Below are 27,546 nucleotides of genomic sequence, written 5' to 3' on the forward strand. Positions count from 1 at the left end.
TTGGCTATGTTTGTGTACCATGGGGTAACAATTTCAACTAGAAAGAGGAAAGAATCAAGGAGGTATGGATCATCGTGCTCTTCTTTGTCATCGCTCTCTAAGGGATCCGCGAGAGATGATTAGCCAAGACATGGGAGCGATTGGGTTTGGTAATCACTTCAAAATGAGACTCCTGAAATAGGAGGAGCCATCTCATCATTCTTTCCTTCAAAATTGGCCTTGTTCATCAGGAAGGACAAGGCTTCATGGTCCACCTAGAATTTGTAGTGCATCAATAACAGATAGTGTCGGAACTTCTCCAAGGCAAACACCATTGCTAGAGCCTCAAGCTCTATCTCAAATGTAGTTTCTCTCTCTGTCAGTTACTTTCTGTCTTGCATAAAAGATAGGTTGATCTAACTTCAAGGGGCCCTTTTGGCATAAGACTGCACCTAGGCCTTCAACTAATGCATCAATGTTCACATGGAACTCTTTCGTCTAATCAAGAGGCTGCATGATAGGTGCTTCAATCAAACAATGCTTCAAGGTGTTGAACGCCCCATCACAATCATCGGTCCACATAAACTTTGCATCCTTTCTAATGAGTTTAGGTAGAGGGGATACCTTTGTTGCAAAGTGTATAATTAATCTTCCATAATAGCCCACATGGCCCCAAGAATCCCCTCAATTGTTTGAGGTTGGTTGGGGTTGTTAAGGTAGCAATCTTCTCAATCTTGGCAGGAACTATTGCTATCCCTTGTGCATAGACAATGTGGCCCAAAAGAACTCCTAATGAGACACCAAAGACACATTTTTTGGGGTTGAGAGAAATCCCATATTCTTGACATATGTCAAAGTCCTACTCTAGGTGTCCTTAATGCTCACAGATTAGCCTATAGACATAGAAGTCATCTAGGTACACCTCAATGAAATCATGTATATGGTTCTAGAATGTAGCCATCATCACTCACGTTGGAAGGTAGCAGGGACATTATAGAGCCCAAATGGCATCACTTTGTAAGCATAGGTTCCCCATTCTATTGTAAAGGTTGTTTTGGATTGATCCTCTTCTGCAATTTAGACTTGATTGTATCCATTGAATCCATCCAAGAGGGAATAGAGCTCATGGCCACTACGTTCAACACTTAATTTGTGAAAGGGATAGGGAAATGATCCTTCTTTGTCTTGGAATTTATCTTTCAAAATTCCACACATATTCATAGTTTTCCATTCTTCTTGGGTATACTACCACAATGGGTGAAACCCATTCACTATTTTCCATGGGTTAGATAAACTGAGCTTCAAGGAGTTTTAGTAATTCGACCTTCACTAGGGCAAAGTAATTCGGATTCATGTGCCTCTATCTTTGTCTCACAGGTTTAGTGGCAGGCTTTAATTCAATATGGTGTTGGCATACTCTGTGATCAATCCCCTTCCGATCTTTGTATAACCATCCAAATACGTCCAAGTTCTCCTTTAGTAGTCTTGTAGGACCAATAAATCTTCGTCTGGAAGATTGATACCCACCTTCAAGTGATGTTCAATCCCTTCAGCATCCACAAACATTAGTTGCTTTTCTCCTTCCACTTCGTGGATGAATGTCCCATAGAGAGATTCTGGATATAATCTGACTCCTTCAAGGTAGTTGTCTCCTCTTCTGATGATTCACTGAAACTAACTTCCTCTTTCAATGGAGACTTAGTGCACTCCTTAGATGAGCAGAAAGGGTATTAGAGTAGTTTCAGGTTTGGTTTGATGATGAGTTACCTCTTGGCACGAGGACTCGTCTTTCAAGAATGCATCTAAAAATGGCACCCAAAATAGGAACCTTCTACGTTCTGTGTAAGCTTCAGGGCTGGGGGTTGTTGGCAAGGTGCATCGCCATCTTCTCTTAGGAAGGGTAAATTTGGGTGACAAGAGCCACTACTGAAAGAAGTCCTATTCTTCTTAACCCATTTCTTATAGAGGCTTTGCTTATGATATGACTCATTAATCAGTGCAAAGGGTACCATAGTCATTCTATCAAATAGAGAGGGATCTTCTACTTGTGAGGCTTCATGAACTTCTGGAGCTTCTTTCTCATCTCTGCCTTCTGCGAGGAAGACAGACTCATCTAGCTCGCTTCCATACTCTTCTTCTACATTATCACTTTCATCCTCTTCGGATTCTGTTTTTGCCTTTATGGAGGCTTTGTAAGAGAAGAAAAGCCTCTCTTTTATGTCCTCTACTTCTACTTCTACTTCTGCTTTTGTCTTTGTATCTATCTCTATCTCTGCTACTGCCATGTAATAGGGAGAACAGTACATCCATGCTTTGATCTCACTGTCACATGTAATTTTAGAAGTCAATTCGGGTTCACATAGGAGGTATTCACCCAGTGATAAAGACTTTGCTTCCTTCGTGTAAAAATTACACGGCGCAGCGAACAGAATCTAAGAAAGAGATAGAGAGTACATAGCAGATAAGAGGAAAATCAATCAATTCTTTAACTCCAAACAACTGATACAAAGATGGCTCTATCCACCCATACGCTTCCACTGTGTGAAGCTTAGATGGCAATCTAGACAGAAGATAGGTGAAGAGCTTAAGGCTAGCTGGAACAACAACTCTGACTGGGTGAAAGATGTGTGATCGATGGCTATGAAGGGGTTTAGCTTTTATAGCCTGCGAAGGCCGTGAAGTTGGCCTGACCGACCTACCATATAAGCCTCCACTAGTCGGCCAGGGAATATTCCCTTTACAATCGGGCCGGGGGCGCTGCCCATGAACCCCCGCCAGGGGGGCCACTGGCCCCCCTGGGACCCCCTAGCTAGGGGCCGCTTCCGCGGCCCTAGGACCCCACAATAGGGGCCCCTTTTAACTCCCTTACCCCACAACTCGATGCAATGCGCCTCGAGTTTCTACCAGCTTAACCACTCCATCTAACCCAAAGATTATACCCACAACAGTCACCTTTTTGCCATCCAGTCACATAGACCTCATCTGATATACAAGTCAGGACTCAACCACTCGGGCTCACATTTGGCTTCTCCTCATAATGGGGGCCTTACAACTTTGAGCACCATGGATCATTGCTAGCACCTAATGAGGATGGGGCATTGATCATATCTAACACTTCGGTAGTGGGCTTACACTACCCTCTATTTTCTTGGGAAATATATGTTTGACGGCCTCTTCATCTCCTAGTGCACCATCTATTACTTCATTGGAGGAGCCTGTTGTTACAACTTTGATGGACGTGGATCCATTTCCTTCTTGTGATCCATACAACTTCAACACCACTTTGTTGGCTCCTCTACCTAGGGTTAAGGTTTCTTTTAACCAATCCGTCCTTGCTCTTGCTTCAAAGAGCCAAGCTCGTCCCAACAGCAGAGGGTATGAGGTCCTGTATGAAATTTGTTTAACTGCCAGATATGTCAGCCAATAATCCCTTTCTACAAGGGTTTTCTTTAGGTATGAGAGAATCCCTAAAGGCTTAGATTCTACTTTGGTCTGCTAATCTTATAAGCCACTGCGTAGGCTGCATTCTTTACAGGCCTATATCCTTCATTGTCACATCTACCATTATGTTCACTGGTGAGCCTCCATCAATCAATGTGTCTGCTATAAAGCATCCTTCAATGCATACACCAATCTTTGGGGTTCTGGGATCGAGGAAGGCCTTAGCCACATCCACTTCCTTCACAGGCTCTGAGGCTCTATTGTTGGACTTGGTTGCTGTGCGGAGGGAGCAATCCTTAGGCCTCTTCTTCTTGTTAATATGCCTTTGAATTTCTTTTCGACATAGCTAGGAGACAACATAAACAATTTTTGGAATCTTAAGTTTTGTCTAAAATTGTCTAGGTCCTTGACGAAGTCATATTCTTTAATATGATCTTCTCCAATCGGCTAGAAAATGGAGCCACACTCACTTTTATCTTCCCATGTTCTTCTAGAAGCCGCAATATCTGTGCTTCTTCTCCTTGAGGAGGTACTTCAACATCCTCTATCTCTTGGACCTCTAGTCCTATTTCTACAACTATCTCTGTGGCCCTCTATGGATCTATAGTGCTATGTACTACATTGTTCTATGTTGCACTATTGTGTTTCTCCCCAGGAAGATTGAACTTTACATTCTTGCAAAGGGAAGTTTTATTTTGGAACTACGGGTTCTCCTTTCTTTGCATGCGTTATTACTATAACTTCCAAATCTACCAAATTGGAAGCAGGTTCTTGGGTCTCGTGTTGGGTATAAGAAGTAGCTTTCACAAGAGTGGGACTTGGACATCAGTCTTTTGCAGTGTGTCCTTCTCCTTTGCATCGACTACATAAGGGCTTGTAGTCCATCAACCCTCTAGGGTTTGGACAGTTCGGTGAGATATGATCCTTTTTTCCAGATCTGTAATACTTCACTTATTATCTCTGGCCACTGCCATACTGCCATCCTCTGTAACTTTGAGAAGGAAACCTCCTTGAACCAAAATTAGGATTAAACTCCCTAGGATTTGGTCCAATTTCTTGCGTTGTCATTTTGGGTTCCGACAAATTGAATCTTGAGTCTTTATCTTTCTTTCTTTCTTTGTGCATCTCTTTCAAAGAGCAAATATCCTCTGTATGATTCTTTCTCAAACAATATGAACAAAAGGTCCCAGGAATGGTTGGTTTTCAAGTACATTCAATGGCTAAAATCCTACTTGATGGCAGTTTCCACACCAATGGCTAAATGTCCTGCTTTAACTTTAACACAATCCATCATTCTCTTCATATTCTTTGTAGAATTCATTGATAGACATTGAAAATAAAAAATAATACTCCTCTTTGAATGGAAATATATCACATATGATTCATCTTCAAATTTTTTACAACTTTCTCTCACAATCTCTCATAAATAGATACATTGTTTGCATAGAATTGACTATCTTTGACTCTCTCTCTCTCTCTCTCTCTCTCTCTCTCTCTCTCTCTCTCTCTCTCTCTCTCTCTCTCTCTCTCTCTCTCTCTCTCTCTCTCTCTCTCTCTCTCTCTCTCTCTCTCTCTCTCTCTCTCCATCAATAGTACATCATCTCCTCACTACAATACTCAATTATCACTCACAATAACCCTTCTTTGGTTGTGAATGCCCCTCCCAAGAGGTGTGTATGATATGAAAGGTCACCAGAGCCACTACAGTGACTCTTCACAGCTCATTACTGTCACTTCACTCTAGTCTTCTCTTGAGTCTTCAGTAGCTACTTATTTCACTTCCTTGAGCTCTTTTGAACTTAAATTAACCTCTTTCCAAGGATAGAAATCTTTTCCAAAGTCATATATACATTCTACAGAATACTTACAAAGGCATACAGAACAAAAAATAACATGAACATAAGCTCTACAAAAGCTTAATAGAGGGTTACAAAAGGTTAACAAAAAGCATCATAACCACATAACTCATACTAAAACCATTCCAAACTATTAAAAAATTTTCAATGATCTTTCAAAAAACCTCAAAATTTATCAATAATTACTCCATGCTTCATATAGAAGAAAAACAGAACAAAACAGAAGATAAACAAAAGCTATTAGAACCTCAACAGAACCTATTAGAACATCATAGTGCCTCATATCTCTAATGAGAAACATCATGAGCTTCCAAAACATAATCAACATCATCCAAAATACTCTCAAACACTTCCAAAACAACTAAACATCATTCAATATCCATAAAAATCAACCATTCATGCCTAAAAAACAAAAAAAAATCAACCAAAAAATCAAGTCATTTCAACATCCAACAATTACCCCTTGTGGAAGAGAAAAAGCTCAAAGGTAAAGAGGAAGCAAGAACTTCAAAAGAAGAACATGTGACCTATGTGAACAACAAGTACAAATGGAAGAAAGACATTGTTTGTGACTTTTGTAAAAGAATTGGGCACATTTAAAAAATTTGTTATGCTAGGAAAAGATCACAAAAGTCTTACCTAGCAACTACCAAAGAAGAAGAAACCCAAGAAGAAGAAGAAGAAGAAAAAGAAAAAGAAAAAGAAGAAGAAGAAGAAGAACACACTCAAGAGCAAAAGGATAAGCCTCATCAATCCTTCTATTTCCACTATTCAAATTGTGACTTTTTTAGAGTATTGTATGTACTTACCTTAATGTTCTTATCATAAGCCTTGTACTCCTCATGTAACCTATGCACTATAGTCTCTATACACTTAATGAGGCCATGTGATAGCCTCTAGCTTTATATGGTTGGTTTTTCCATATCTACACTTAGCAAGGTTCTACTCATGATGACAAACTCTATATACTCAGTGTTTTTTTATGGTCGTGATTGAGAAGGGGTATTGAGAAATATACAATCACACCTATGTGAGCCTCTTTGTATGGAACAACTAAGCAAGGAACATGCAACTCAATCTATGAAGATTTACCTTTATCCCATAGGCACAATGACGAAAGTGGTATCACCTTGCAACTCTAAAAGAGTGTACTTAATCATTTGAGTGCAATGCTATTGTACTTCGTACTTTTAGTCTTGTCCATGTCTACTCAAGATTGTATTTATGAATCCAAACTAATCTATCTTGGAGCCTCATTCACTTAAGTAATAGTCAGCGTGTATAATCTCAGTCATCATGTCTCTTGACTTTCATCCTCCATAGCTATCCCTTGCTCAAGGATTTGTGTTTCTCAATAAGACATTGACGTGAAAGACATTGGATGCATAAAGGCATATACTGCATTATCAACATTGATTGTCTTTCTTACATCTAAACAAACATGAAGCCAATTCAATGGATGGAAAGTCTTAATAACATCTACCTATTTATTTTCTAAGAATCTAAATCAAACCCTACCCTCCACGTAAATGAATGCCAAATTCAACAAAATTTCTATGAGCAAGTGATTAGAGTTATTTCGACTAATAAAGTTCCTATCCTAAGCTGCTCACATTGTGAAAATTATCTTAAAGACGGCTACCTCAACCTTCCTTCCAAATATAGAATCCTAGGAGTTTTAATTGAGCCTCCTTCCTATCATACTATTGATGTATCAAACTCCATGAGTAAATCTTCATAATAGAATCCTCATCATGATGTAATGCCTTTGGCTACTGAAAATAATTTGAATAAAATATGGTTTTCTCTCTCCAATGTGTATAAAAACTATGGTTCGTAAAGGAAATATTAAGGTAAAACATGGCTAAGCTTTATGATGTGTATTAAAATAGCTCCTTATGTATTATGATATTAGGATATTCTAGCTATCATTGATCCTATTGAATTACATACAAGAGAAGAAATCTCTTCTTAAGCAAGAATCTCTAAAATTCGATGGGAAATGGGAGATCATGGAAACACATGTGAAATTTTAGATTGAATCTATGGAAGACTACTTTTGAGCTACAAGGATAAGTACCTCTAACTAGGCCATGTTGGCCAAGCTAAAACTAATAGGAAAAGCATGTCTTTGGTGGAAACACTGGCACAAAAACTTTAATAAATTTGAACATACCATGCACTACTTTGTATGTGGTGCAATAGGAGAGTTGTGTCACACAAGATCACTTAGAGTTCTAGGCCATCCCAAACTCCTACTCGGATTGTGCAAGGACAAACTTCTTTAACATGGTATCATGATCTCTATATATTTCTTACAATGATGAAAATAAAGCTAGCATAATGATTATATTCATGTTATATAAATAATATTTGATTTATATATTGTGACCATTTTGATCAATATCCCACCGTGATTAATATCACAAGTGACACCATATGTTCCCATGCATGCCTTGGTGTAACTTGGAGACAAAGGAATGTGAATATATAGAGAAATTCAAGAGAAAATTCCAAAAAAAATTGTATGATTAAAATAAAATATACTCAACAAGTAAAAGAATATACATGGGAGAGAAAAGCTCTTAGCTCCTCAGGCCATTGGTATAGGATATACATCTAGAGTGGAGCAAGAAGGTATAGTACTTGCAACAACTTGTGCTCCCAAAGATAAGAAAGTATCACTCCTTTGCATGTGCACTGAATGCTTACTATTGCAAATTAAAATAAGTATTGCTTTTAAGTATAACATACAATTCAATATATCAAAAAATTCTAATATGGGTTGAGAACACACATCTCACTCCATTCGCCTAAGTTTCATGATACAAAGCCTTATATATACAAGGTTCAATTGGAATTTCCAAAAAAGGCCTAGCAATGTGGCAAGTTTTGCCTACATACTAGTCTCTATAGCACTATCAATAACCCACCTCTAGCAATGGATAGCATGATATTAGCCTAAAAATTGTCCCAGAGGTAAACTAAAATTAGTCAAGAACTACAACAATAATGACTTCATACACCAAGTTGAAATCTAGAAAAGTTTGTTTCCTCATTGTAGCTATTTTTTAACCTTCTATTAGAGGATTGGAAACCCATGTTTAAATGGACTTATTGATTTCTATCCATCTTTTATCTAAGTGTAGAATGATTGGTGGGTTCCTCTAGGTTGTACTCTTTGTATAACCTATGAGAGCATGAAGCAACATGCACCATTTAGTGCCACTACTCATCTAGTAAGACACATTTAAGAAAATTGACACTCATTTGAGTGCTTGTTCAAGTGCCATGTTCTAAATTTGATGCTTATATAACGATTTGTAATATTTTGTAGCATAGTTAGTACAAGATAATCTCAATTTTATTTAAGAAGATGAGTAATTGTAATAAATATATTTTGTATATAAATTTTAACCTCATTTGATAAAGTCTTAGTCTCAAGAAGTTAAACATTCTAATGCATGATGCTTAGTTTTAATATTGAGCATCATATCCATTAACATTGAGACATTACTTCTTTGTGAAGCTCAACCTTTAAATTGAGCCTCACATCACTAAGATTCAACCAATGGTGCTATTTGAGCCTCATGTCACTTAAGTTAGTGAAGATCTCATTGATGCACGAGGCTCAATTTTAAATTTGAGCCTCACATCCATTAAGATTGATGATAATACTATTGCATGCAGCTCAACTTTAAAATTTAGTCTCATGTCATTGAGACTTAGCCAAAGGTATTGTGTGAACCTCATGATTTTTAAGGTAGTGAAGCTCCATTTGATGTCTACTAATACTGTAAACATGTTAATGGAATAATTTTTTGTATATTTGGAGCCACATAGAATTTCATGAGAGTTCTGAAGAAAGTTCAAAATCATGACATGTCTTCTACTTGATACGACTCAAAAAAGAGAACCCAAAAGTGCAAAGCCCTTTAAACCAAGTTGCAACCTATAAAAACAAAAGAACTGAGTAGATTTTCTTAGTTCTTAGACATTGAGTAATATTAGTTGGACTACTATAGCAAAATAGTATCATAAATACTTGGAAGGTTAAACAGAGCTATTGAAATAGTGACACTTATCACCTGTCTAGTACAACAACTCTTAGGACCTGGCTTGGCAACCCGGTTAAAAGTGGCTTTGGGTCTTTGGCAAGTCAATAATATCTAGCAATGGTTCTCTTCTCTCACTAGACTATTCTTTCTCTTGGTCTTTAGGTTCCTCTTTCTTGTCTTTTACCTTCTTCTTTGAACGCTCCTTATTGGAGTCAAATTTTCCATTAGTAGCTTTTAGAGGATCGGTTTTCACATTACCGTTAAGGACTTGCATCCCCTTATCATCCTATTTAGGGTTTGCCTCAATAGGTTTTACGGTATCTCTAACACCTTCTTTAACCTTTAATCCTCTTGTAATGGCTTGTAAATTGGAAGCCTCAATTGTATTGACATAGACAGCTTCAATAGGGCTAGCACCACTACCACTAGATAACTCTTCTATGATAGCTTTTCCTCTCTACAATATTTGCTTTGGTTTCTCACCCTACTAAAGATTATTCCCTTGTGCTCAATGTTTAATTGGACCTGGCTAGTTACTCCCTTATTAAAGAGAGCTTATCCTACTTCAATAAGTACTAGCTAGATGGCCGGACTTCCCATATATGTCACACTTGATATTAGGACAGTTTCTTAGAAAGTGCTGGCCACCACATTGCTTACAACTAAATCTTGATGGAGCACCCTCTTCAGAGGACGTCAATTTCCTATCAAGTTTTGCTACTTCTTTCGAAAATATACATCTACCACTATTTGTCTATACTATTCCATTATCATATTACTATAAAGCTTCGTCATATCCTTGACTTCACCAAGGACACTTGGTGCATTAGATTTATAACCGTGATCATCCCAGTTGGCCTAACCACCTAATTAGATTTATAACCGTGATCATCCCACAATTAATTAGCATCACATTAGAGTTCATTATTTGGCTTCCATTATTTAGCAAAACCATTCAGCTAGGATTTTGCGGTTTTATTAGTTTTAATATGCGTAAAGGAAAATGAATGAATTTCTAAAACTATGGACACATCAACAAATATATTTCAACCATTTTTAATCATCTTTCCATCATATGCATGAAATATTGATTATAAATATTAAATAAGAGTTGCTTACTCTAAAATTTGCATACATACACCTCGTATTTCGAGAAAATGGAGTGGTTGTCATTATCTTTCAAGTGTTGATGCATCCAAATCACCTAATCTACATGTCACTATACTTTTGAAGCATCGTCCATCCCCGATTCATTGAATCAGTCCTTCTTCTTCTTCTTCTCTCTCTCTCTCTCTCTCTCTCTTCTCTCTCTCTCTCTCTCTCTCTCTCTCTCTCTCTCTCTCTCTCTCTCTCTCTCTCTCTCTCTCTCATCTATGCAATCATATGAACAAGGTACAAAGAGAAGAGAAAAAGACTCAAATTGGATCGTTCCATTTATTGCATCATTTTCTATACGGTTTGAAGCATTGGAAAGCAAAGAAAATCAATATCTCATTGCTTGGAGCAGATAGAAGATTATAGTGGCAACCAAAAATTATTTTTTAATGAGAAGGAAGTAGAGCGAAAAAAAAAACACACCCCCTCTCCCATTTGTTTGAAATTTGAGCTTTTGTGACTCTTAATCATAGTTAATCACCAATACCCAACTTATCCACTTCAAATTTTGCAAGTTCACACTAGATTGAAAGTGGTTCAGAAATGGATGGAGCAGGCAAATGGCCTTGAATTTGCAATCTAACTAGACAAATGATTTTCTAGCATCTTAATCCATCATTTTGGTCTCTGTCACATGGTTTTTGGCTTCCAGATCTACTTGCTACTTCATAATGGCAAACTTTGCAGCCCCATTAAATGGGAGGTCAAACAGACTCCCATCGATGAATGGACACTTATGTTAGATCCTAGCATTGAAATGCATCTAGGAAAACTCTAGCTTCTTGAGCCATGATCGTTTTATTTTCACCAACTAAGGCAGCCCTTGTACAACCAATCCCCTTGTACAAGCTTCTCGAAAAGATATAGAGTTCATTTGGATAGATGATTGGAAAAAGGTGTTCAATATCTGGAAGTACTATATGATTAAAGCATCTATCTTGCAAACCTCTTCACACAGGATGAAGGAATTCCATGTATACATGAATGCATTAGTTGAAGAGCTAGGTACTACTCTGTGCCAGAAACGGTGCCTCAAAGCTGGACTAGCCCATTTATTATGCAAGCCAAAAAGTTACTAATCAAGAGAGAAACTATGCTGTGAATGAGGTAGAGTGCTTGGTGATTGCATTTGCATTGGAGAAGTCTCACCACTACCTCCTACTAATACATTTCAAGTTTTATGTAGATCATGAGGCTCCATCCTCCCTGATGAACAATGCAGATGTAAAAGAAAGAATGATGAGATGGCTTCTTCTATTCGAGGAGTTTGATTTTGAAGTGGTCACTAAACCTCGTCATTTCCATATCCTTGATCATCTATTGTGGATCCCTTAAAGTGAAGAAGAGGAGTAGTATAATCTAAACCTTCCTAATGTAATTGTGTTTCTAGTGGAGACTATGACCCCATCATATGTAGACATTGCTAACCTCTTGGAGTGGCTACACAATATTACCCTCTTGGTATCATAGGAGAGAGAAGAAGAAGCTTTTTGTGGAATCGTCCTCCTATACCTTGTTGTACAACACTTTGTGCAAGAAAGGTAAGATGAAGTATTGCGAAGATGCATAGTAGGAGATAAGATTGGAGTTGTCCTGAAGGCATGCCATGATGAGCCATGTGGTGGATACTTTAAGGAAGGAGCAATAACCTAGAAATCTCTACTCCTAGGATACTAATTACCAACTCTCCATAAAGATACTTATGATACTATAAGTGCTATGATGCCTATCAAGAATGGAAAATCCTACTAAAACTAGCACCATACCGCTGCAACCAATCCTCCCCTTGAAGCCATTTGAGAAATGGGATATGGATTTTATGAGGCCAATCAACCCTCCCACTACAAGGAAGAAGAACAAATACATAGTAGTTTCTACAAAATATTGATGAAATGGTGTGAAGCCAAAGCTCTCAAGAAAGATGATAGCAATAGCTTGGCTCTATTCCTATACAAGAATATTATCACTTGTTTTGGTACTCCTTTGAACCTAGTAAGTAATCATGGCACTCACTTTCTAAAAAATATCGTTACAGAGCTAACAAAGATCTACAAGATCCACCATTGCAAGTCCAAAATTTACTATTCTAGAACCAATGGCCAAGTAGAAGTTACCAATTGCATCCCCTATTTGATCCTGACAAGGATGATTTTCATGCATCGCAATGATTGGGATGATTAACTTGCAAAAGACCTTTAAGTAGTGTACAAAATCTCTCATAAGGCCACAATAGGACTATTACGCATTTCTAGTTGATATATGATAGAAAAGCTATTTTTCCTATTGAGCTAGAAATTCTCTCTTTACGAGTGGCTATCATAGAGTGATTAGGAGATGATAAATCCTTGTAGCATCATCTTTTGCACTTGGAATGTTTGGATGAGACTCGAAGGATGGCCTTAAAATGCATAGAAGCCACACAAGATTGCTACAAAATCTATCATGAAAGCTTCATCAAATAGAAGAAATTCAAGGAAGGTGATCTTCTCTTGGTCTATGATTCACACTTTGGCAGGTTTCCGAGAAAACTCCAATAGCATTGGATTGTCCCCTACAAAGTGCTTGCAGTCAACCCTAATGCCTCTATGTAGATACAAGTTGTAGACACCTTTGATGATCCCTTATTGATAAATGGCTATCTCTCCAAGAAGTATTTCTCTCCTTGGGGCTTGTGACAATTATAGGTGATTGCTCCTATTCCCCTTTGGTATCACTCTTTTATTGCTCTCATGCTACTTCAGATATCCATCATCACTTAGTTTCTATTGACAAAGCAGATGATTTCCTCTGTATCCTCTCTTTCAGCTCCTATCCATGTTTTATTCCCTTACCTTCTAATACAATAGATGTGGCATGGATGGCTCTAAAGATTTATATTCTTGTCTTTTTTAAAGAAAAATAAGAAATAAAAAATATAGGTTATGGGAGAAAATGACTTCAATTCCTACCATGCAAATCTACTTTTGGATAAAAGGCAAAAACACCCTTGGGAGTAAGAAGAAAAAGAGAAAAAAAAAACAACCACTATTAGGTAAGAAAAGAATAAGTGGATTCCATGTCATAACATACCTCATTCCAAGAAAAGATGGCAAACACCCTTGGGCGGGAAGCTAGCTGTAGAGAATATGGTGATACCCTATAGTCCAAATACATTACACCTTTTGATAATCTTTCTAGACTACAGTTCCAAAGTCACCTCCCTTCATGCACTCTATCCTTGTGCTTCTAGAGACCGTCTATCTCATATATAAGATGGAAGATCTTCATCCTATCTAGGTTTATGATCTATCAGCTATCTCCCTAGGTACATCTCCTCTTTAGTAGATATTGCTTGATATCATCGACAAGTGGAAGCTAATCTTCATTGGCAACTAGTGAGAATGATGTGAGCTTCTATCCTAACAAGATGGGGATGTGAGTATGGGTTTTCAATTTTTCATAACTTCCTATCCATATAGTCATATACAAATATTATATCATTTTGCCACAAATTAGCCACTTTGTCCATTCCACTATAAAATAAAAGTTAGCCATATTTTTAAATCTTTCATTTTGTTATCAATGCTAGCATTCAAGAATCTCCCATTTTTTTTTCATTCGGTCATATGATCAAATCTAATCTCATACATCTTGCAAACCATGAGACCACTTTTTTCATTCCACAATAAAACGATATTTGGCTATATAGTCACATCCAATTTCACAACATGTTACAACAAATGAACCACTTTCTTCATATGGTTAAGAAACTGGATTTTTCCATATGGTTAGAACTAGTTTATAAAATATAGATATCTTGTAAGTTTCACCATGAGGTCAAATCTCCATCTTTCCAGTGTTTTTCACATTACCTTATGTTGATATCTATGGGATTGGCTACATAGACACATTTGTTTATATGTGAATCGCATATCACAATAAACCGCATCCTCTATTGAACTAGCCTTAAAAAAACCATATGGTAAGAAACCATGTAAAACTCATAGATAAGTCTTATGACTAAATATGATTTGACTACATGGCTAAAACCAATGAAAATGTTTCTACAATAAGACTCCGTTTAAGGAAAACTTACATGTACAATAATTAAAACGTTAACTTTGGGCCAAATGGAGTCATGAGATTGCTACATAACCACATTGATATATAGGTGGATCTCATATTGGACTAAATATAACCACATTGATATATGGGTGGATCTCATATTGGACTAAATCTCATTCTTTGATTAAATAGGATTTGACCACATGGCCAAAAACCTTTGCAAAGTTCCTAGAGTAGGATCCTTGCATAGGAAACTTACATGGAGAAGAAATCCAATGCTAACTTCAGAACAGAACCATCCATGATAATTTCTACATAACCATAATGATTTTTCACTATATCTTATATCACAATGATTATCACCATAGGTCTCACTATTAATAGAATTTTATCTCCTGACCAAATTCCATGGCAAAGTTTCTATTATATAATTCTTGCAAGAAAAACATAATTAATGCTAACTTAGGGCCAAAAATAATACATGAGATTTGATATATATAAGCACATTTATTTATGGCTAGATCTCATACCACACCTAATCGCAAATTTTAATATTTCCTTTTATGGAAGAGTCCCTTTGGAGTATATTTATCTTGTATTTTGTAAAATCTTGTGGTGTTGTGTTTTCAAATTTTTAGCCTAGAAATCTTTTACATTTATTTAGGTTTTGTGAATTTTGATTATTTATAAGTCCACTTTTGTTTTACAATTTTTTCTCTTTGTAGAACTATTCAATGGTAAAGAAAGATAGCACATCCAAACAAGAGACCCAAACCATTGATGGAGCTAGTGGTAATTTTGTGTATCCATGGTATGTGGATGTTTATGATTGTCAAGGAAAAAGGGCTGACAATGTTCTCTTATTTACTTTAAAGAGTTATATTGCATTTTTTCAACAAGATGGTGTCATAGAGAAGATAACAGATGGATGTGCTAGGAAAGAGGGAATACCATGTAATCTTATTTATATCAAGGGGGAAAATGGTGTCATAGAGAAGATAACATATGGATATGCTAGGAAAGAGGGAATATTGTGTAATCTTATTTAGATCAAGCGGGGAAATGTATTGTACAAACTTGATCCTTTTTCATTTCACTTTGCACGTATTAAAAAGGACGAAGAATACTCTTTGAAAAAAATGGGATGGACCTTATTTGAGGAGGTAAAGAGCACAAGAGACATTATATCAGCATTCCAAGCTATCCAAAATAGTGCGCTACTTTTCCTATCAAGAAAAGATTATCTCCCCAATAAAAGAATGAAGCTCCAAGATAAAAAAACCAACTTGAGATCTTCACCTACTCCTCAAGAAGAAAATAATATACCAAATACCACAAGCTCAAAGTCAAAATCACCTCAACAAAGTTCCTTGTCACAAGCTTTAGTTGTTAGTATGGCTATTAACACTAGTGAGAATGATGCCACTTTACCATCCATACTAGAAGTTACACTTGCAAAGCCAATAATTTCTCTTGAGTTAAAGGGAGTAGAAATAACATTTGATTTTCCTAATATAGTTAAGAAGAAGGAAAAGAAGGAAGAATCTCGATTTCACATGTTTGAAAAATTCTTTCCATTTGGTCTGACAACATCATTTTCTATTCTCATTGATAGGTGCTATGAGGCACCTGCTTTGTATGCTTATAGGTCACTATGTTGGGATAATGTAGAGAAGCTAGTCACACCTTTCATAAAGAATCCCGTGAATCTAGCAACAACAACATATCTTATGCCTCTTTTACAAGGTAACAATGAGAAGAGACTCATGCATCGTGATGAGGTGAATTATAACAAGTTAGACACTTATAGTTATTGGATTACATTAGGGCTTCACTCAATTCATACATCAAAGTAATATATTCAAAATAATGCTACATGTTGTGACTAGCAACCAAGCATTTATACACAACAAGAAATGCTAGAATACTATTTTATTGTCATGTCAAAATGTGCATTGAGCTTTCAGGAATGACAAGTATGGATCCACATAATGTTATGAAGAAGGCCCCTTATGTTGAGAAACTTCAACAATTAAGAGATCACTCGGGGACTAGCATTTGGTTCTCGACCAAAACCTCCAACAAGGGCTTTCTAAGAAAAACTCTCAAAGAGTACCATGACAAGTAATCACATATAAGCTTACCTTCTCTTTTTGTGAAGATTAGTGTGATGCTCTTTCTTTTGTTTTATGCTCACTATTTTGATATATTTTTGCAGAGATTTGTGGCATACATTGGAGAAATTTATGCATCTAGAGATTGCGATATGATTGTTATCTCACAAGAAATATTTGATAGTTGGATCAAAATCATGAACAGATACTCTAGAGGTGAGCTTATATCCCAAGAGGAGACTTCAAGAAAGAAGGGAAGGCAACCTTCTCCTACTACATTTCATTGCTTCATGGGTCTAACTTACACTACGAGAGGAGATAAATGAATATTCTTTTTCTTAGAAACAAATGGGCTAATAAAGATATGATTGGCATGGAAACAAGGGCTAAGCAAATCAAGAAAGATAGGGTTGTAAAGGAGGAGTTAGTTACTCTTTTCAATGTCTCTGTCCCAAAAACTAGCGATGTGATGAAGACTTGGGAAGAGCTTATTGGTGACTATTATATCAATGATAAAGTCTACATAAATATTTTAGGCATTTGCAATGACCGAGTATCAAAGAAGCTCACATATGGAGCTAATGTAGAGTCCCTACCAAATGGAGCAAAAGATATTGTGAAATTTCTAATTGGAAAAAAAAAAATTCAATCCTCCACTAGTTCTCCTTGGCATGTATATGTTGTTGAATGCAATCTAAGAACCTTTGATCTTATACATACTATTTACAAATATACAATTACCATTGGGATTGTTGTTCTAGATGCATCACCACATGGAGTTGAGGAAATGAAATGGGACTCTATAAGTTTGGAAAGGTTGTATACACTCTACTACAAATAACATGTGAGCCTAAATAGTTCATGTTGTTATCATTTCTTGATTGAAAGCAAATGGTAGCTTTGAAAAATTCTCTTGAAAGTATTTATTGCAAGTAGTGCATGCTAGTTGTTAGTGTTAAGATTCCTACCAATGGATAGAACCTTTACTTTTGGATGTATAGATTCCTTTGTGGTTTTGACATTAGTGACCATGGAAAGAAAGATATATAAACAATATCAAGAAGCCTTCCATTTTGGACTTGGACTTTGAAGGCTTGGACAAGGAGTGCAATGATAAATATCTTGAAGAATACAAGAGTATTGCAAAGGTTGTTTTGAGAAAGAAAAGGAAAGTTATTGGGACTACCATCAAAGCATTCAATTATACTCATGAGGTTGTATTTGATGTATATATAAGTGGACCTACATCTAACGTGGCTTTGGTAAATCATTTGAAGACTATTATAGTGGTTTGCAACCCTCACGAGCAAAGAGAGGTTGAAGCACAATTGTGGAGAGTCCATGACAGTGCTAAACAAAATTCAAATTCCCAAGAGGTTCCTCCTACTAAAGTTCAAGTTCTTGAAGTAGCACCCGAGTGTATAGAAGAATCAAGCCAAGATATTAAAGGCTACTTTAGGTGTTTAAACTTCGTTCCTTCTCCTTTCATCAAGGAAGACACATTAATGTAATTTTGGTTTTTTTCTTGAAAAGCTACATTCATTAGCATTTTCGATATTTTCTTTCTTTAGTGATATTTCTTAAAGAAATTATCTTTAGTTTTTTTCAATTTTTTGCAAAAGTCACCAAGCATGTTTAGTTTAAAAATCTATTAAAGTAAATCTTTTGCTAAAATAGTATTAAAGAGCTCATTCAAATTTATCATCCTTTGTAAGAATAACTGTTTAAAGGAGATATTGTAATCTAGAGTGTAAGAATGCTTATCATAATGAGAAGATTGAGCTAGCAATGTAAAAATTACTTAAGCTTATTTTGGATCTTATTTCAATTAAGCTCTCATGATATGTGTTTTGTAATGATCTTGTCATGTTAGTCACTAGAAGAACAACAATTGTTTTGGTGAACACATATTATGTTAGCCTACCTTGTTTACTAAAAACTAAAGCATCAGAGCATGCTGAAGTAGATTTAAAAGAATGGCTTGATGGTGTTCAAGACAGCTCTTGGTCTGCCATATCTCTGAATCAAGCCATCTGATCTAGAGACATACGTGTGAAAATCTCCTATAGCTCCTCATCACTCATCCCTTGACTCATCATGCTCTTCAAAAATCCACAAAGATCACCTGCATAGACAAAAATTGATATTAACATAATCAATATAAAGATTCAAGCAAAGCATGGTAATATAACTCGAAAAAAAATAATCTTACTTAAAATACATATTCTAGAGTACCCTTATGAGTGATTCATCAACGAATTGAGTAGATGGATGCTCCAAGTATGATGTAGCCTATGGTCCCATTTCAATCTGCTAACATAACTATGCATACACTGGAAGGTTGATAGAAAGGTCACCACAAAATGATGAGTCCACCTTGTTCTCAAAGAATTCTTGACCTTCTATCTTTCCATCATTGTAACACGATTCTACCTTCTCTACATGCTCGAAGGTTTAGCTGCCTCCAACCCTTGCAATATCGACTCCTCTATCTACATCCTATCCTCATCTATGTTGGAAATTTTTCTTTCATCATACACTACAAGGATATAGGAGTATAACAATTGCCATTTCGGACGCAAATTAGCAACATTGTTATTTGCATCGCAAATTCAACACAAATAGTGATGGTACTCAGGTGAAAAAAAGCGGGTCAAAACCCGAGTACGTCATTCTGTGCAAAAGAGCAAAAGAGGGAGCAAAAGGGAGAGTGAACTATATCTTGCCTTTGAGAGGGAGAGGGAGAGAAAGAGAGAAAGAGGGAGAAGGAGAGCTTCTCACCACCGCCCCCGCCGCCGCCACCGTTTTGCCAAGAAGAGGAGGAAGTGCACGAAGGGCGAAGAGGAGCCCCCGTCTCAAAGAGGAGCCATGGAATCCATCCTCGGGCCTTTGCGGTGAGTGCATTGTTCCCTCTTGGTTTGTTTTTGTTTTTTCTCATTTTCTTTTGCTTGTCTTTGTTAAAAATTATGTGTACTGAGAGAGAGAGAGAGAGGAAAAAAACATGAAACATAATAAAGAAAGAGAGAAAGAGAGAGAGAAGGAGAGGGAGAGGGAGAGAGAAGAATGCATGTCTCCATGAAGGAATGGTGCAACATACAAAAACAATTCACTTTCTCCTCCATTGCAGCATCCATCATTTTTCCTACCCCATTCCAACCACCACATCTCCGGTCAGTCTATCATCATCCTTAAGTGACCATAGCATACTCTTTTTTGAATCCATCGTTGGTAGCCATTATGAAATATATGCTAATGCCTCAAACACCAACCAACCTTTAGCCATGCTACCTTCTGGCCGAGCTCATTGTCGCGCACAAAGCCTTTCATGGTTTTCATGAAGTGCTAGTGCTCCAGGAAGAACATCCATCGCATATGGATAGATCTAACAATCTCCACTTTTTCTATAAGATGCACCAAGAGGTGCGTTTGTATCGTAAGCATGCTGGTGGGCACGTACTTCTCAAAGAGACAGACCAACTTCACTACTCCCCACCTTATTGATTCAATAGAGGATGCCTTGATCTCCTTCTATGAGACCCAATGCAAAAAATTTGACAACCTGTAAATCGCCCCGTGTATTTCTAGAGTAAGGCATCCTACAATTGGAATCAATAGTAGAAATTGATACAAATGAAGAAGCATTATGAACAATGACTACAGTCCAAATAGAAAAATACGCAAGCCACTTACAATCCATTCATAGTACAAACCTAACATATCTTATGCCAATCATGGGATTTTAGCCCTGATAATTAGTCATCTTTAGAAAATGCGGATCTGAGATAATGCATCATACCTGTCGGAGTGTAGATAGACTTGATCATTTTCTTCACAATGAACTCTTCTTTAATGGACAAAACCCAAGGAGCACGAGATAGTTACAAGTGACCATCAGTAGTTGACTACAATCAAAGTGCCTCCATCTTGCCTACCTCCTTCAAATCCATTTGTGCCCCTCCAGTGTCTCTCTTTCTTGTGATGTGGTCCCATAGTAAGTTGCCCAAATTCTTGAAAATATGCATAGGATCCAACAAGTGGTTGATCTGTAAGTGGGTCCAATACGGAAACTTGTAGAAAATTGAGAATCGTCACATTTCATTTGGATGTGACTCCGTGTGGACTATTTTCAGCTTATACCAGCTTTTGGCATTCATTCATACTAGAGGTCGTCCAAGAAAACCTTCCCTCAGTTCATGAACCTCCAGCAAGAAAGCGGCGTGTCCTTGATATACCATCTTCTTCATGGTTCGTGACCTTCGGGAGTCTACTAATTGTGGCCCACACAATGGACATGCATGATAACCTGAGGTAACCAGACCTATCTCAATACCTCTATCCTATAAATACAAACTTAAACGAGCTATGATAGATATTACCAATGAGATTGGAAGCCTACTTACCTGAGCACTCGCCAAATCCCAGAAAGTCATGCATGGTCCACATGAGAATGGCTCATATATTGGCGAACTGTCAACCATCGTGCTTGCTCATATCTTCCACAGAGATGCCCTCCTCCCACAAAATCTTGAGCTCATGGACCAATGGACAAAGATAGACGTCCATAATCTTGACTTTGTAGAGGCCAAGAATGAGCGAGCTAAGGATCAGGTGTCCTTTCTTCATAGAAATCCATGGTGGCATGTTGCAGTTAACAAGGACTACAAGCCACACACTATAAGAAGTTGAGCGGAGACCAAATGGATTCACGCCATCCATAGCAAGACCGAGCTGAAGATTCATTGGCTCTCATGTAAATCCTGGAAAGGTAGAGTCAATGTGGCTCCATGTGCATGAATCTGCTAATATTCATTGGACTCCATCTGTGGATCTATTCTACGCATGCCACCTTGTCAAGCTCACCAAGCGTGACATACAAAACATGTGATGTATATGAGGAATAAGTGCAAAGTATCTAAGAACTTTCTAAGGGATGGTTTTCCCTTGCAAGTCTTGTCGATACCTGTGAGCACCACACTTTGGGCATGTATCTATAGTCTTGTATTCTCCTTGAAACAACACGCAATTGTTGACACATGCATGGATGTTATTGTAGTCCATGCCAAGCTTTCGTAAAACATGTTGCACATTAGATTTGTCCACATGGTCAAATGTCTCTTTTCTTAAGACATAATTTATTAACTTGTACCTATGATTGTATCTGTCTTAATATGAGGTAAAATTGCTTTAGTGTTCTATGCCAATTTATAGCTCAAACATTATAAGTAGAATGATGAGGAAGTAAATGAATCTAACATGTTTCTTTTTCTTATTTGTCACTTCAACTAAGACATCTATGGTTGGATATCTAACAAATTCAACAATAGTAGAGCATGATGATGTGATTGATGGGTCCTTAATAAGGAATGCAACACAATTATGTGTAATACTTGATCTCAATGGTTTTCTTTTACAACAATGCTTTGCTAAGTCTAAAAAATTCCAAAGTTTTCAAATGGGAAAGCAATGGCTTGTTCTTTGACTGTTGGGATGTATGGAGTTTCTTGAAGCCTTAGTTGCAAGGTTTCAAGTGGGAGTTTGGTCAATGGCTTTACATAAGAATGTCATGGCAGTTATTAAGTGCTTAGAGATCCGTGCAAAAATGAAGTATCCTTTCTTCATGGTTTGGGGCCAATAACAATATCATAGACATCCATTAAAAATCATATATAGGCCAAATAAGATGGGAGTAGAAGTAATGTTCAAGCCTACGAAGTATGTATAGGATCAATATGGATATGTTTGTCAACATACCAAAACTATTCTAATAGATGACAGTCCTTACAAAGGATGTCCAAATCCTATTGAGAAGTGCATTTATCCAAAAGCATTTGATATTGATTATGGAGACTCTATCTTGATCAAATAACTTCTACCATACTTGACTTGCTTAAGCAAATACCATGATGCACATGAAGTCATCAAGTCTAATCGATATGGACAAGAGCCAATTCAATATGGATATGAATTGTATGCACAATTCAAGGTTGTCATTAATGAATGGACTAGAGCAGAGGATGATCGTATTTCATCTTCATCATCAGTACTTCACGAGACCATGATTGATAAAGATGGAAGATATATTCAACCTTCAATCACTTCTTGCTTCAAGAGACAATAAATATTCAACCTTCAATCACTTTTTGCTTCAAGAGACAATAAATATTCTCAACAAATGCCTCATGTCATCTATCTCTTACATTGAACAGATCACAATTATCCAAGTTAAAGAAAACTCCTATAGTCTCTAATTTGAAAGATATGAAAGCAATGCAACTTGCTCATTAGTTATTAAGATATCACAAACATTTCATAAATGATAGTGCAACTAGTTTTATACCAAATCTACAAAAGTTGTATTTTTCCAATTTACATGATGTAACAAGGCAATGACTCTATATGGACTAATTTTGGCTTCCATAATAAATATATCCCTTATATTAAGGGCTTTTTCAAGTCTATGAAATATACACTTGTTAGAAATTTAAGTATTTTATGTAGTTACCTTGATGTTTTTAAACACCAAAAATATCAATGAGTGAATCTACTTAATGTTTTTTATTCTTTCAATAGTATTAGTTGACTGTGTTGAAATTTCTTATAAAGTGGTTTATATTATTGAAATTTCTTAGTCAAGACTCTTTTAAGGGTCTTAGTTCATAAAACTTATACATGTCAGCTTAGATGATGCTATATCTAAAAGAAGAAACTCATATTATAATATCTTCAAATCCATAACATTATAAAATTTGGCCATGATAACATATCTTCATATAATGTTTGAGGCCGTTGTATTCTAAATTCTCTCTACACTCCTTCAAACCTTTATATTCTTACATCATACTTGGAAATTTCTTAAGTATATCCTAGCTAAGACTCCTTGATGTTTCCACCACCATACAAGATCGCATTTTGTTTTAGTATACTAGAAAAGATAGAGTAAAATCCAAATCTCCTAATAGCCACATAGCTTATAGTTCATCACTTAAGCTCTCAAGATGTGTGATCTCACATTTGTAACATACAAGGTGCCTTTTAAAGATAAAAATAAACATAGTGCTCTCTTTCATTCACAGAAATAAGACATTCATTAAAAGTGAGACTTGGGAAATTTCCAAAATATCTAATATAACACCATATTGGGGAATATGGAAATTTTCCATAAGTTTGGGACACATGATCAAATCTTTGGATTTGTCATAACTTGAACATTATAACTCCAAATCGAGCCCTCTATAGCTCAATAGATTCCATTTTTCAAATGCTTTCCAATGATAGGTCACATCATATGGTTTTGAGAAACTTATGGCCACGTTATCCGGGTGCCACGTTTTTAGTATTAAAAAAATGGAAATTGGGAGATTCCCAATCTCACTAATATTGTGTTATATGGTGTTTCATGAATAAAACACATGATATATCCCCTTTTTGTTCATGTTTTTTAATCAACAAACTCCTTATAGACGGAACCCCTTCCTAAAGCATATATTAAGGCTTAGTAAAACTCTTCTTGTGTAACATGTCCTACAGACATCTAAACTTAACCATCAACCACATGAACTTGTCATGTAACATAAAGAATAAAGTTCCACTAAGTATGTAAGGCACTTATTAATTCATCATGTGTAATCACTGAACTAACTAGACTCATACAAACAACCCATTAAGTATTAGTGGGCATAGACGTTAACTCCCCATAAATGCAGACTCTTTTACTATTTTATCCATTGGACATGATACCATACGGCATCAACCCTTGTGAACCTAAACATCCCCCATCATGTGCCACAATACTCAATCTCAGAATTATCGGGTTTTTAGTTAGTGCTTTTCACCCACCACAATTATTCACTCCCTACTCTCAAAATCTTGTCAATTAGGAAACCCTATATAAGATTGCTCATGACTCTCCAACCTAACTTGAATCTTGTGGTTTCTAAAGGAAAACTATATCCCTAGCTCCAAACTATCACTTTTCTAAAGACACCAAAGTTAAGTTATGTAAGGTACTACCCAAAGAAACTCTCCACAATATGTTGTCTAGTTTTCCTATGCATAGTCTACCACAAAAATCAACCTTTCAAAGCATGTTTTTTCCATATACTTATTGTTAAGATGTTGAGCTATACATGAGCTGGCATCCCCTCCACACCTTGATGATATGGCATCTCCTTTAGTAGGTTTACACTTAGTGACCACATGTATATACGTTGTGGTGTAAATTTCACATTAGTCTTTTATCATGTTGTTGATTTAGTTCTTTTTTATGGAAGAAGAAGGAAGAAGAAGAAGAAGATTTCAACCCTATCTCTCTATGCTCTCAAGTCTTCATTGTTGTCGTATGTGTGCTCTTGGATTCTTCACACCTCTCCCCTCTTCTATGTTTTCATGGTATGAGAGAGCTACCCCAAAGTTGCATGAAGCTCAATTAAAGACTCAAATGAGAGCATTGGAGTAGAAAGTAAGCAAGCAAGTGACATGTAAGAATCTCTTTCATCTTACTTGATTTGCCTTAGGTTATAGCCATTGGCAGGGCTACAATCTTTGATTGTAGTGAAAGTTGGTGAGTAGGAAGAAAATATATATACTGAAGATAATTTGTACGGTGATGTTTGGCATTTGAGATGATTTCAGCCTCCATTCTAGACTTGCAAGTAGTCTCAAGTGACATCAATTTTTGGATATAGTGCAGTTTCAATTCTATCGACCATTTACAAATGCTTAGATTACAAATTTTGAATCTGTAAGGTTTTAGGTGTTTGCTAGATTGTAGATACAAAAAGTATATGCATACAAATTGTAGATTATGGTTTTTATTGTGTAGTTAATGAAAATGATTATGTATTTAGTTGTGGTGGTCTTGGTATCATCTTGGTTTTGTAGATTATAATTTTTTGCAAGTTATTATTTTATCAAAATGTTTGACAACTTCAACTAAATTGTTAGCGAGAATCTTAAGAAGAGAAATTATCTTGTATGGAAGTTCACAATGACAAATTTTTTGAAGAGCAAAGGTATTTGGAATTATGTTGAAGGAGAGATGGTAGTAGCGCTTGAAGTTCATGTGCAAATTACTATTGTAGAATAGGTAAAGGATAAGAAAGATTGGGAGTACACAGAGACTAAAGTCATGTATTGGTTGTTTATCAATGCTACAAATAGCATGATGGACTATTTGCATGAAAGAAGAGAGAACCTATCTATTAATGATTATGCCTCGAAGATTAAAGGTATTCCAAAAGCTCTTGGATCTATGAATGTGGTAGTTGATGATGATGGTCTTTTGCATGCATGCTTAGATGGATTTGGAGATGAATACAAGAGCTTCAGGTCATCTATAAATACAAGGGATGCTACTCTTAATTTTGCAGACTTAATTTCTATATTGATACTTAAGAAGAAGAACCTTCACTTGAGTTTCTCTTCTTCTCAAAGAAACAATAAGTTTGAATAGATGTCTTACTCTATTACAAGAGATAAAGATCGTGGTACAGGGTAAAGTGATGGTTGTGGTCAAAGTTATGATGCACATTAAAATAGAGGATAGTCTGGTTATACAGAATTAGAAACCACTATTATCAACTGATGCTTATTTCTCCATGACTGGAAGAAAAGACGAATCTTTCACTATTATTAATCTATCAATCGATAGGCTTTCATTAAGAGTAACTAAAATAGGCAGAAAGAATTCGTAAAAATACCTTGAGCTGTACGAGATAGGAAACTCTTGAGTCCGGTTCTTAGGGAGAGTCCCCCACAATAGGAGGTTATCCATCCCGATCGAGGGGAACATGCCATTCAGCAAAGAGATGCAGGAGCTTCAGAGGCTAGGTTGCTACTCTAGGGGGGGTGTTAAATAGAGATTGATAATCAACAAGAAGAGTTGAGGCAAATGAATTTATAAGAATCTAGTCCTTAGGAAGACGGGGAGTCAAAGAGGACGAGTTGCAGATTCTAATAGACAAGAGAGCCTTAGTAATGGCACGAGTGCTGACATTGTGGTTAGAAAGATGACATTTCTAAAACCTGCCTTTAAAAAAAGCTGAAATTAGAAATGAAAAAAAGCAAAAAGGCAATTATGCATCCAATAGTAGAAACAATGATGATGGAAGTTGTTATGTAGCACTTTATGAATACTATGACTACTGATGGTTTATCAAAGAACGATGTACGCTATGGGGACTTAGGTGCCTCTAGCCACATGACTTCTCATGGAGAGTGTTTTAGAGAGATGCATAGTCTAGAATTTCCTAGCTATGTGGAGGTAGGGAATAATACAGCTCACCCTATTACTCATGTTGGAAATGTTCCTTTCAGTATGCATGATAATAAAACTAAGTACTTGGTTGATATGCTACATGCACCAAATATTATTAAAAACTTGGTTTCTATTCATCAGATAATAGAACAAGGATTATAGGTTCGGTTCACATTTGATAGCTATTATGTAGAAGATCTAAAAAATGATTGCAAAAGGAAAATATGCTAGAAGATTATATACTCTTGATATAAGTCTACATGAAATGGATGATGCCATGCTTTCACAAGGTTTAAGTATTGTGGTTGATATTAAAATTTGACATAAGAGAATTAGTCATGTGAATGTGCAGCGGCTGAAAGACATGTAGTCAAAACAGGTTGTGGATAGTTTGCCTAAGTTTAGAGTTGATGGGATGCATAAATTATATGAAGCATATCAACTTGGATAGCAAGCAAGGCATGTGTCTCCACCTAAAAAGTATAAATATAAGAAGCCATTTAAGTTGATACATTGTGATGTGTGGGGTCCTACAAAGAGACTGCAACTTTGAGTAGTTGTAAATTGATGATTATACTCACAAAGTATTATATTTTCTTCATTGATGATCATACTCATAAAGTATGGGTTTGTTTTATGCATGA

This window comes from Lygodium microphyllum, chromosome 23 (genome assembly GCF_053477565.2).
Source record: "Lygodium microphyllum isolate KBCC chromosome 23, Lygodium_microphyllum_v1.1.10, whole genome shotgun sequence".
Classification (NCBI taxonomy): domain Eukaryota; kingdom Viridiplantae; phylum Streptophyta; class Polypodiopsida; order Schizaeales; family Lygodiaceae; genus Lygodium; species Lygodium microphyllum.